This window comes from Piliocolobus tephrosceles, chromosome 19 (assembly GCF_002776525.5).
Source record: "Piliocolobus tephrosceles isolate RC106 chromosome 19, ASM277652v3, whole genome shotgun sequence".
NCBI lineage: Eukaryota > Metazoa > Chordata > Mammalia > Primates > Cercopithecidae > Piliocolobus > Piliocolobus tephrosceles.
This window is the reverse complement of record NC_045452.1, coordinates 20884162-20893472: the sequence shown is the minus strand read 5'-3', so window position 1 is coordinate 20893472 and position 9311 is coordinate 20884162. Positions and strand designations below refer to the sequence as shown.

Here is a 9311-nt window from a genome sequence, read left to right as displayed (position 1 = left end):
ATATATATATATATATATATTTTTTTTTTTTTTTTTTTTGGAGACAGCCTTGCTCTGTTGCCCAGGCTGGAGTGCAGTGGCATGATCTTGGCTTACTGCAACCTCTGCCTCCTGGGTTCAAGCCATTCTCCTGCCTCAGCCTCCCGAATAGCTGGGAATACAGGTGCACGCCACCACACCCAGCTAATTTTTGTGTTTTTAGAAGAGATAGGGTTTCGCCATGTTGGCCAGACTGGTCTCAAACTCCCGACCTCAGGTGATCCACCTGAGCCTCCCAAAGTGCTGGGATTACAGACGTGAGCCACGCACTGGGCCTGGAGCCATTACCTAGTAACATAAGTAACATATTTTATGTCAAATATATTTTCCAAAACAAAAAGATTCAGTGAGGAGAGCTGGTGTTGCTTTACTCCCCCCCGTGTCCCCCACCACCCCCTGTTGCCTCTTTTTTGTTTGGCTTAATAGGAAGGTGGATTCTCATATCTCCTGCGTTAAACCTGTTGCAATATTGCATGGCATGCAGCCTCTGGAAAATTCCGCTCTTCATTGTGAGAACATGAGAGTGGGAAGACAAACAATATCTGAAACATAATGATGAGAACTTTGGACCCTGCAGGCCCTGAAAAGGCTGGGGGCACATTTGGGAGCCACTGCCTTCTTCCCTGCAGCTCTGCCTGGGTAGGTGGCCACAGCCAGCCACCTGAGGCTGTCGGTGGTCCATTCCTGGAGGGCATGGTTTCTGGCCGGTGCCCTGGGAGAGCTCATTGCCTGGAGATTGCCTGTCAGCGCCCCGCTTCACCGCCCCACCGCGCCCCCTCGCTTCACCGCCCCCTCTCCCGTCCCTCCCCCTACTCCCCCACCCCCCGCCGCTTCACCGTTCGGTTCTGGGTGTCTCCTGGAAAGAAAAGCCATACAACATATGAAGGAAAGCAGGCCCGGGAAAGTTCCTGTGAAGCTGGAGGGGAGGGGAGGGGGCGAGAGGGAAAAGCTGCAGAAGGAAAGAGGAAGGAATGAAGGCACGGGGTGTGGGGGGAGTGGGGGAGGGGACGGCGGCGCTGGGGGCAGGGGAAGGCAGACGTCTCTTCCATTGTCCTTAGAGGGAGGAGGCACAGAGGATGCAGGCCCAAAGGGCCGGGTGCCCTGAGAGCGAGAGAGAAAGGAAGAGCAGCACCCCAGGAAGGTGGAGCGGGGGCGTGAGGCCGCCCAGCTGGCCTAGGATGGGGCAGGTGCCGCCTTCCCTGCTCTCCACAGAGCCCAACTGTCCTGAAAATAAATCCCATGGGAAAGTGGGGAAGAAGCTGCCCGACCCCCGGATCCCCAGGACCTCCCTGTCCTCCTCTTGACTGCACCTTTGGGCCCTGCCTTTTGGATGGAATCCGATGGCGGTCTGAGCCCCGCCTGCCCCTGCACCCCCTGCCTCCTTCCTCCCGGTGCTCCTCCGCTTGCCTCCTCCAGTGCCTTCGGTGCTTTCTCACCTCACTGGGTCCGTTCTTATTATTTTATTTATTTATTTATTTATTTATTTATTTATTTATTTATTTATTTATTTATTGAGGCAGAATATTACTCTGGTTGGCACCATTTTCGCTCACTACGGCCTTGACCTCCTGGGCTCAGGTGATCTTCCCACCTCAGTCTCCCAAGTAGCTAGGACTACAGGCTGCACCACCACGCTGGCTATTTTTTTTGTATTTTTGGTAGAGATGGGGTTTCACCATGTTGCCCAGGCTAGTCTCGAACTCCTGACCTCAAGCGATCTCCTCGCTTCAGCCTCCCAAAGTGCTGGGATTAGGGGTGTGAGCCACCTTGCCTGGCCTCACTGGGTCCATTCTGACTTTGGGAGGGTGTGGTGGGATTTGGGCCCCTGCCCACCACAGACAGGAGGCAGGAATCTTTCAAGGAAGCCACGTGGCTGGGGGGATGCGGGGAGGTCTCCTCTGGAGAAGGAGGGCCAGGTTCCGGTTCATGGCCAGGCCAGGGTAGTCGGGCCAGCGGGAGTGCAGGCCATTGTCCCTGCGTTGCTGGAGGGAGAGGCTTTGCCAGAGAGGAAGAGCCTGTGCCTCTCACCTGCGCATTTGGGGGCTTGCTTTTTCCCTGTCTGTCTGATCATCCAGCGGACACTGTGCATGTCCGGTTCACCTGGGGTTATGAGGTGAACAAACGCCTGGCCATCCTCAGAGGGCCTGCTTCTGTCTGGTGTCGGCCTCTGGCTTTGAGGCTTCAGTTACTTGCAGGCAATCTTAATTTTAAGTAATAAAACAGATTGTTAAATAGTTGCTTTATTCAAGATATTTTTGTGTATGGAGAGTAATACTCATTAGCATTGGTACTTTATTACCCAATTTATTCAAGTAATATAACTCTGAAAATCAATTTTCCTTAAGCATTTAAACATTATTAATTTGATTAATTATGTTAATTAATTAGTATTATAAATCTAGACTGATTCTTTTGAACACTCCAGACATCTGAACTATCAGGTCAGACACACACAAATACAGTATTTCAGACCGATCGAGATGGCTGGCGGGATCTGAGCAATCTAACGATTGATTCTTTATGGAGATGCACAAACCAAGGAGATTTAAACGGAGACCTTTCGTCATTAGGCTGAGTCTCTTTAAATCGCGATAACAATGCTTATTTGTGGCATCCGGGACTAAGTTTCTCTTTGTTATAGAAGTGCTATTGGGGTACCTGTCAGAGTGGAGGAAAATGATGTGCAGCCACTAGGGGGCCCCTAAAATTTATTCTGTATATTTATTTATTTATTTTTAATTTTTACAAAATAGAGCTGCAGTCTCTCCATGTTGCCCAGGCTGGTCTCAAACTCCTGGCCTCAAGTGATCCTCCAACCTCTACCTCCCAAAGTGCTGGGATTACAGGCGCGAGCCACCGTGCCCAGCCTAAAATTGATTCTTCTTCTTAGTTATTATTATTTTTGGTGGCAGAGCAGAAAAGCATTTCTAAGTATATAAATACCTCTGACTTGACTTTTTACATCATCCTACCTAAACGTGTTGTGTTTACTGACCACTCTCTCTCTCTCTCTCACTTAAATGAACAAATGAAAATATATTGTGTATAATTTCTTTTTTTGAATGCAGTTTATTTCCTTTTGGCTTTTCTTTTCTTTCTTTCTTTCTTTCTTTGTTTTCAGACAGAGTCTCGCTCTGTTGCCCAGGCTGGAGTGCAGTGGTGCCATCTTGGCTCACTGCAACCTCCACCTCCTGGGTTCAAGCGATTCTCCTGCCTCAGCCTCCTGAGTAGCTGGGATTACAGGCATGTGTCACCACACCCGGCTAATTTTTGTATTTTAGTAGAGACGGGGTTTCACCATGTTGGTCAGGCTAGTCTCAAACTCCTGACTTTGTGATTCACCCACCTCAGCCTCCCAAAGTGCTGGGATTACAGGCGTGAGCCACTTTGCCCAGCCTTCTTTTTGGTTTACTGCTCCCTGCTTCCCCCATCCCTTGTTTCTTCTCTCTCACTTCACAATGCTCTTCAGATAACTCATGTAAATGATCTTGGAGTACAACCTTCAGAAATATTCTCCATGCTCATAGAATTACAAAGGAACATAGGTACTTATGCATGAGCATAAGTAGGTTTTTTCATTGTTTTATAGAAACAAGATCACATGATGCATTAGGATTCTCTAGAGGGCCAGAACTAATAGGATTTATCTATCTATCTATCTATCTATCTATCTATCTATCTATCTAAAGGGAGATTTATTAAGGAGCATTAACTCACACGATCACAAGGTCCTACAATAGGCCACCCGCAAGCTGAAGAAGAAGGAAGACAGTCCAAGTCCCGAAACTGAAGGACTTGGAGTCCGATGTTCAAAGGCAAGCAGCATCCAGCACGGGAGAAAGATGTAGGCTGGGAGGCTAAGCCAGTCTGGCCTTTTCACTTTTTTCTGCCTGCAGCTGATTAGATGGTGCCCACCCAGATTAAAGGTGGGTCTGCCTTTCCCAGCCCCCTGACTCAAATGTTAATTTCCTTTGGCAGCACCCTCTCAGACACGCCCAGGATCGGTACTTTACATCCTTCAATCCAATCAAGTTGACACTTGGTATTAACCATCACACATGATTATACACATCATTCTGTCTCTTTTCTCAATAATTTCTTGTAGAAATTTTGGCTGTATACTAGTCAATGGTGGGAATGTACCATAAATTACACATTCATCCACCAGTGGGAATTCACTTTATTTCCAATTTATTTACCCTGCAAACAGCATTTCAACAGCCTCTTTGTAGCTGTATCCTTAGTACCAGTGCTTATGTCTGTGAGCCAGATTCCTTCAGTAGTGGGATTGCTGGGTCAAAGGACATCTATAATTTTGACTTTAATAGATATTTCTAATTCCTTTCCAAAAAAGTTCATAACGATGTACATCAGCAGAATTCTGGAAATTTCCCTTTCCCTGTACACTTGCCAGCAATGCATTATCATTACAGTTACCAGTTCCATAACTTGGGTTTGAACTGAGCGGGTCCACTTACACAGATTTCTTTTTTTTTGAAATTGAATTTTGCCCTTTCACCCAGACTAGAGTGCAGTGGCGCGATCTCAGCTCACTGCAACCTCCACCTCCAGGGTTCAAGTGAGTCTCCTGCCCCAGCCTCCCGGGTAGCTGGGATTACAGGCGCCTGCCACCACACCCAACTAATTGTTGTATTTTTAATGGAGACAGGGTTTCACCATGTTGGCCAGGCTGCCACCATGAGGCGGGCAGATGACGAGGTCAGGAGTTCAAGACCAGCCAGCTAACATAGTGAAACCCCGTCTCTACTAAAAATACAAAAATTAGCTAGGCATGGTGGCGTACGCCTACAGTCCCAGCTACTCGGGAGGTTGAGGCAGGAGAATCGCTTGAACTCTGGGAGGCTGAGGTGGGAGCTGAGATTACCCCACTGCACTCCAGCCTAGGAAACAGAGCGAGATTCTGTTGCAAAAGAAAAGAAAAGAAAAAGGCCTATGGACATGATGGCTTCAAGGTTACTCCGCAGAGCTGGAGCGCTGGTGGTGCAGGCCCTGAGGGCTCCCAGTCCCAGTGGCGCAGTCGCAGTGTGCTCCATGGCATCTGAAGGCGGTGTTCCTACTGATGACAAGCAGGCAACTGCGTTGGAGAGGGAGGTCATCATGGCTGCAAGAAAGGGACTGAACCCATACAATATACTACTCCCAAAGGCAGCTTCAGACACCAGAGAAGACCCTAATTTAGTCCTCTCCATCACCAATAAGAAAATAGTGGGCTGCATCTGTGTAGAGGACAACAGTACCATCACCTGCTTTGGGTTGCACAAAGGTGAGACCTAGCGATGCCCCAGCTATGGAATCCATTATAAGCTGGTGCCCCACCAACTGACGCACTGAGTGCCTGCACCAAGTTACTCAAAATGTGCTGCAAAGTTTCTTCTTTCCAATAAAGACTAGCCATTGCTTTGGCTCCTTCTCACATTAAAAAAAAAAGAAAGAAAGAAAGAAAGAGAGAGAAAGAGGGAGGGAGGGAGGGGGGGGGGGGGGGGGGGGGAGGAGGGGCCGGGTGCAGTGGCTTACACCTGTAATCCCAGCACTTTGGGAGGTCGAGGCAGGTGGATCATCTGAGGTCGGGAGTTTGAGACCAGCCTGACCAACATGGAGAAACCCCCATCTCTACTAAAAATACAAAATTAGCTGGGCTTGGTGGCACATGCCTGTAGTCCCAGATACTCAGGAGGCTGAGGCAGGAGAATCACTTGAACCCAGGAGGCAGAGGTTGTGGTGAGCAGGGATCACACCATTGCACTTTAGCCTGGGCAACAAGAGCAAAATTCCTTCTCAAAAAAAGAAAGAAAGAAAAGAAAAAAGGCCAGTCATGGTGGTTTATGCCTGTAATCCCACATCTCTGGGAGGCTGAGGCAGGAGAATTGCTTGAGGCCAGGAGTTCAAGACCAGCCTGGACAATATAGTGAGACTCTATTTAAAAAAAAAAAATGTTACATGCAGATTTTTTTTTTTTTTGAGACAGAGTTGCCCAAGCTGGAGTGCAGTGGGGTAATCTCGGCTCATTGCAACCTCGGCCTCCTGGGTTCAAGCGATTCTCCTGCGAGTAGCTGGGATTACAGGCACACGCCACCACACCCAGCTCATTTTTGTATTTTTAGTAGAGATGGGGTATCGCCATGTTGGCCAGCTGGTCTCGAACTCCTGACCTCAAGTGATCCACCTGCTTTGGCCTCCTAAAGTGTTGAGATTACAGGTGTGAGCCACCATGCCTGGCCTAGTTGGTCTATTTATATCTTTTCCCATACAAACATTTTAGATTTTATGTAACCAAATAGATCTATATTTTTGTTGAATGTCTCTGGATTCTCTCTTTTAATTACAAGGATTTTCCTAATTTCTGTTTTGTACACGTCTTCTGGATTTTCTTCTAAGATTTTAATTTTTTACATTGAAGCGTTGATCCATCTGGAATTTATTTTTGCATATGGTATGAAAAAGGACTCAATTTTCTTCCAAATGGATAGCCAGTTGTGTCAGCACCATTTATTAAGCAGTCCAGCGTGTCCACCAAAATTAAGGCTGTTGAGGCAGAAATAATTTGATAAAGGTTTGTTGGAAGCCAAATGTGAGGATCGACCCAGGAAGACACACCAACAGGGTTGGGGGTATTTCGGAGTCTGTCACAAGGTTTTTTTGGGAAAGTTTTAAAGAAGGGAGGGGGAGCTGGGCGCAGTGGCTGACGCCTGTAATCCCAACAATGTGTGAGGCCCAGGTGGGTGGATCACCTGAGGTCAGGAATTCGAGACCAGCCTGACCGACATGGTGAAACCCCGTCCATACTAAAAATACAAAAAAAATTAGCCAGGCACGGTGGTGCCTGCCTGTAATCCCAGCTACTTGGGAGGCTGAGGCAGGAGAATCGCCTGAACCCAGGAGGTGGAGGTTGCAGTGAGCCGAGATTGTGCCACTGTACCACAGCCTGGGTGTGTCATGAACAAAAAATACATGTCAAAAAAACAAAACAACAGCAACAAAAACAACACAAGGGGGAGTCCTTTCCTTAGAGGGTACAATACAGAGGCTACCATCATGGGGGTACAGATGACATCATACAGGCTAAGAATGTCTACACACAAGACAGTCAGTCGAACTTCAGACTTCAGCTCACCTTAAAAGAAATTAATGTCCTATTTAGTGTCTGCAGGTTACACACTAATCAGTACATCAGTCATTTGAGAAATTTGTAAGATTCTTTAGTTGGAGACGGAATGTCACCATCGAGTCAAAAGAATGTTGCAGAACCCCAAAGGGTAGGTTTGAGTGCCTGACACGCTGTAAGTCAAACACTGACACATGGGAGGTTAGGAGCAGAGAAAGGTTTATTCAATTTGGCCACAGCCTGAGGATGGGAGAGCCAAACTCTGGAATCTGACCTGCCTTTGTAAGGTGGGTAGAGTGGGAGGTGAGATTTCCCCGATGATCAAAGCTGCTTGCATCCCTTTGCCAATCAAACTTCTGGATATCGTCAAGGAGGTCGCGTCACCTCAGGATCTTCGTTCTTTGGAAGCAAAACAAGTTCATTAATCTTGTGGGCAGCCTCCAGGGGACAGAATGTGAAGTTAATCAATTATTAGTGAATTGGCGAACAGCCTCTACTTAAATGACCACACGTGGAGGAAGAAAAGAACAGAGAGGAAAATAAGTAACAAACATCTTATGATTGTTGTAGCATAGGCTGGGTTACCGCTCCCAAGGCGGATTACTTTGGAAGCCTGCTTACAGTTAAATGTGACTCGAAGGTTATCAACAGTTATTCATTCAATTACTAATGAAGTTTCTGGGTAGCGGGTGGGGGATTCCCCGAACGGAGGACTCTTTCCCGTTTCAGACCATATAGAGTAATGTACAGATGTTGCCATGGCATTTGTAAAACTGTCAAGGCACTGGTGGTAGCGGTAGCCTTTTCGCACGAGAATTAATTATAATTAGCATATAATGAGCGGTGAGGATCATCAGAGGATTTGACAAGTTTGGTCCCGGCCTCTTTACCGCATCCTGTTTTATCAGGGGGTCCTTGTGATCTATATCCTGTGAAACCAGCCCTGCTGAACTACCTCAGTATGAAAATAATCTTAACCTTTGAGAAGAAGCCTGCAGTTCTAATTGATAGTTATATTTCCTGGTAATAATGTTGTAATCAACATCTTTGTATATTCCTTCAGCACTTAAATACTTAAAAAGGGGGCTGTGTCAACCCTGAAGAGGATCATTGAGACTTTACTCATCTCCGTCCTGCATGATAAAAGAAAAATAAAAGTCTGTTATTCCAGTAAGTTTATTTTTTAATTAAGAGATCAAGGCCAGGCATGATGGCTCACGTCTGTAATCCCAGCACTGTGGGAGGCCGAGGCAGGTGGATCACCTGAAGTCAGGAGTTCGAGACCAGCCTGACCAACATGGTGAAACCCCGTTTCTACTAAAAATACAAAAATTAGCTGGGCATGGTGGCAAGTGCATGTAATCCCAGCTACTCGGGAGGCTGAGGCGGGAGAATCACTTGAACCTGGGAGGCAGAGGTTGCAGTGAGCCGAGGTCGTGCCACTGAATTCCAGCCTGGGTGACAGAGTGAGATTCTATCTCTAAATTCATTAAGAAAAAAAAAGAGAGAGAGAAAGATTAAAAGTCTTAGATTCGTTTGTCTATTCCTATGCCAATATCTGTCTGTCTGTCTATCTGTCAACGAAAAGAGTCAAACTCTGTAAAATATTTGAACAGATTTATTCTGAGTCAAATATGAGTAAGCAAGGTCCATGACACAGCCTTCAGGAGGCCCTGAGAACATGTGCCCAAGGTGGTTGGGGTGCAGCTTGGTTTTACATAAATTTAAGAGGCATGAGATATCAATCAAATACATTTGAGAAATACATTGGTTTGATCCAGAAAGGCAAGACAATTCAGTCAGGGGGCTTCCACGCTCTAGGTAAATTTAAACATTTTCTGATTGACAATTGGTTTAGTTTGTCTAAAGGCCTGGGATCAATAGAAGGAAAATGTTGAGGTTAAGATGAAAGATTGTGGCTGGGCGCAGTGGCTCACGCCTGTAATCCCAACACTTTGGGAGGCCGAGGCGGGTGGGTTACCTGAAGTCAGGAGTTCGAGACCAGCCTGACCAATATGGTGAAACCCCGTCTCTACTAAAAATATAAAAATCAGCCAGGCGCTGTGGTGTGCCTGTAATCCCAGCTACTCGGGAGGCTGAGGCAGGAGAATCTTTCAAACCCAGGAGGCAGAGGTTGCAGTGAGCGGAG

General features: G+C 46.9%; 1 pseudogene; it reads left to right on the top strand.

Annotated features, from left to right (window-relative positions):
• The first annotated feature begins 5001 nt into the window (after positions 1 to 5001).
• LOC111548868 lies at positions 5002 to 5484 on the top strand (annotated as a pseudogene).
• Positions 5485 to 9311: the final 3827 nt, after the last annotated feature.